We start from the raw sequence: 3773 nt of genomic DNA on the forward strand, positions 1-3773 counted from the left end.
TTGGCCCGACTGGGCTCTTTGGGTAGCGGTGCCGCTAGCCGTTTGGCATCGCAGCTATCCGCTGGTGTGCAGATCGGGTGGGAGAAAGGGGCTGGTGTGGATTAGGCCCTGTCTGCGTCTGCTCGGGCAGCGTGCTGGTGTGGCTGTGGGGGTGCAGTGCTGTGGGTGGCCCTTCCCCCCCTTTTTCGGTTCCCCCCCCCTTGTTGGGGAGTAGGCAGTTGCACCCAAGGCGGCTTTTGGTGGGTGGTAGGGGCCTTTTTTGTGTTGACGGGCCCGGCGTGGCCTGCCTCCCAGGGCTTACAGCCGGACTCAGGCTGCAGCAGGCCCTCTGGCCGTTTTTTCTCCCCGGGCGGCCATTTTGTGGTTGCACTCTGGGGGCGGCCATTTTGTCTCTGGCTGCATTTCACTTGCTGCATTGGCATTAGGGCTGTTTGCCTGCCTTGAGTGGTGGTGGCGAGGGTACAACATGCCACCCAAGAAAGGTAAAGGACCCCCCAAGGGGAAGCAGCCAGCGGCTAGGCAAGCAGCTAAAAGGCCTTGTCCAGTCTTGTCTTCATCAGAAGATGAAGATATGGCTGATCAGCAGGATATTCTGAAGCGCCTGCGCGCTTTGGAGCAGGTGAAAGGGTCTGCAGGTGTGCTGCCGCAGGAGGCTGATACGGGGAGGCCTGTACGGAAGGCGTCCAGGAACGCAGTTAATAGAGATATTTTACGGCGTTTATCTCTTTTGGAAGGGGCAGCTGGTGGAGCGGCTGGTGGAAGCAGCAGCAAGAGCGGCGCTGAGCCCACGGAACCCCAGGAGGCGACCGGTGATGGGGAGCAGGTGTGGCAGGAGGAAGCATCTCCGGTGGCGGTCGCTGTGGAACCCGTGGAGTGCGGAGGTAAAGACACTACACCACAGTCAGCTAGTCATTGGCCTTGGGGGCCGTGGGGCCAAGCAGTTGCAGGCCCTGTGCCTGCTCTTACACAAGGGGCTTACATGCCTTTTGGGGGGCAGGCAACCGGGGGTAGTCAGGCACCTGGGACGGTAGCTGGTGTGGGGTTGTCACCACAGCAGGCACCGTCCGGTTCTGCTTCTTGGGGAGGTGGAGCTGCTCTCCCCTTCCCTAGTCCATTTTTTGGGTGGCCCGGGTATGCAGGAACCCAGTGGGGGTTTTATCCTCACCCAGCGTGGGCATATGGACATGTTCCCTTCAATGCTGTTCCATTTGGGGACACGGCATTGCCGTTAGGCGAGCACCTGACCCAGGCAACCAAAGATAAAATATTGAAAGGGGAGTATGTGGACCTTTTTTCTCTGCTTTTTAGAGAGCTGGAGAAAAAGAGTAAGGACGAGATGGATGATAGAGATAAGGAGTGGCTCAAAAGGAGGAAAGTGGACAGGACGTGGAATAATTGGCTGCCCGGATTTTTGATTTATGCGGGGGTCATTGTTAGGGCTCAACCTAGCCGGGCTATCCAACTATTTCAATACTTGGATATTATATTCAAGGGGTACACGGGTTTCTCAGGTGCTGCATGGATGCAGTACGATGAGGAGTTCCATATGCGGGCTGCCATGAACCCGAATATTCCATGGGATCGGGTTCATCAAGAACTGTGGCTGCAGGTTATGTCCCCGGCCAAGCCGAACGTGTTTGACAGGTCAGACAGTGGGCATGTTGTGCATCGGTCTTCACAGGCCACTAGCTCCCGCGTTGCTGCGGGTCAGCCGGTTCAACCCCGGCTCCTGTGTTGGGAGTTTGCGTACAAGGGTTCCTGTATGCGGAAGCCTTGCCGATTTAGACATGAGTGTCCCTCCTGTGGGGGTTCCCACCCATACAACTCATGTCCCAAGGGTAAGCCGGGGTGGGGTGGGAAAAAGCCGGGAGGTGGCAGTACAGGGGGTCAGCACCCCCCTGGTAAAGGGCCCCAGCCCAGTAAGGTTGAGGGTCCTTAGGCGGCTTTTGCAATATTATCCCAAGCAGTACGACGCGGATTATTTGTTTCGGGGGTTTCAGGAAGGGTTTAGGATTCCGTTTCAGGGTGCTAGGGCACCTTTTATGTCTAACAATTTACGTTCGGTTCTTGGAAAGGAGGACATAGTTAGGAAAAAGATTGATAAGGAGTGTGCCGAGGGTCGAGTGTTGGGACCATTTTCTGCCCCTCCGACCCCTAACTTCAGGGTATCCCCTTTGGGGGTTGTGCCCAAGAAGGCGAAAGGGGAATTTCGCTTGATTCATCACCTGTCATTTCCTAGAGGGGAATCGGTGAACGACGCCATTCCCGAGCAGTTATGCTCGGTCCGGTATACCTCTTTTGACCAAGCGGTCAGGGTGGTCCGTAAGTGTGGGGTAGGGGCTGAGATGGCGAAATGCGACATTAAGTCGGCCTTTCGTCTTCTGCCTGTTCACCCCAATGATTTTGAGTTGCTGGGCTTTGCCTTTAATGGGGAATTTTACATGGATAGAGCATTGCCGATGGGCTGCTCCATTTCATGTGCGGCCTTTGAGTGTTTTAGTTCATTCCTTGAATGGGAAGTGCGGCATAGGGCCGCCTCTCGCGATACGGCTCATTATTTGGATGATTTTTTGTTCGCTGGGCCGGTGGGATCAGGACAGTGCGCTCGTCTTATGGCCATTTTCATGGCCTTAGCGGAGGAATTAGGTGTGCCATTGGCGCATGAGAAGACAGAGGGTCCGTCCCAGGTGTTGACTTTTTTGGGGATAGAATTGGACACCGTCCAGCAGTCCCTCAGACTGCCGGCGGATAAAGTGGACGAGCTCAGGTCCAGGGTGGTTAGGATGAGGTCTCAGCATAAGGTCTCCCTGGTGGAGCTACAGCAGCTTGTGGGTTACCTTAATTTCGCTTGTAAAGCGATTGCCCCGGGTAGAGCCTTCCTGCGTCGGCTATGTGACGCTATGGCGGGTTTGAGGGCACCTCATCATCGGTTACGGTTGTCTGCGGGTATGCGTGCAGATCTAGCAGTGTGGGAATCCTTCCTTGCAGAGTTCAATGGGGTTTCTCTGTGGCGAGAGGTTCTCTTGCTTGAGGCGGAGCTTCAGGTGACGTCAGACGCGTCGGGATCCATTGGCTTCGGAGTTTATTTCCGGAAACACTGGTGTGCAGAGCGGTGGCCGCAAGATTGGCAGGCATCTGCATTAGTGAGGGATCTTACCTTTTTGGAATTCTTCCCGATTTTGGTGGCGGTTCACCTGTGGGGGCGGGAACTGGCTGATCACATGGTACATTTTTGGTGTGATAACCAGGCAGTAGTTCAGGTGGTTAATTCGTTAACATCCAAGTCCCCCATGGTCATGAGGTTGGTAAGGGAATTTACCTTGTTGTGCCTTCGTAGGAATATTTTATTCAGGGCCCGGCATGTTCCTGGGGTGGATAACGGTAGGGCGGACGCCTTGTCTCGCCTACAGATGGAGCGTTTTTGGAACCTCGCTCCGGAGGCCGATCGGCACCCGACTCGGATGCCACCAGAGCTATGGCAGCTTGGGAGGCCGAAGTATGTCGGGCTATTCAAGCAGCCATTGCACCCAGCACCCGGAGAGCTTATCAGCGAGCGGTAGGCCAGTTACGGGATTTTAGGACAGCTGAAGGTTTGGCCGATAGCTGGCCGGTACCGGTGGAACATGTGCTGCGCTTTTGTATCTGGCAGAGGGGTCGGGGGCTAGCAGTGCGATCCATCAGGGGGCAGCTGGCAGCGCTGGCGTTTGTTAGCAAAGCCCAGGGGTTGCCTGAGGCCACGGGCGACTTCTGGGTGAGGAAGATGTTAGAAGGCT

Source organism: Eublepharis macularius, chromosome 11 (genome assembly GCF_028583425.1).
Source record: "Eublepharis macularius isolate TG4126 chromosome 11, MPM_Emac_v1.0, whole genome shotgun sequence".
In the NCBI taxonomy this organism is placed as follows: domain Eukaryota; kingdom Metazoa; phylum Chordata; class Lepidosauria; order Squamata; family Eublepharidae; genus Eublepharis; species Eublepharis macularius.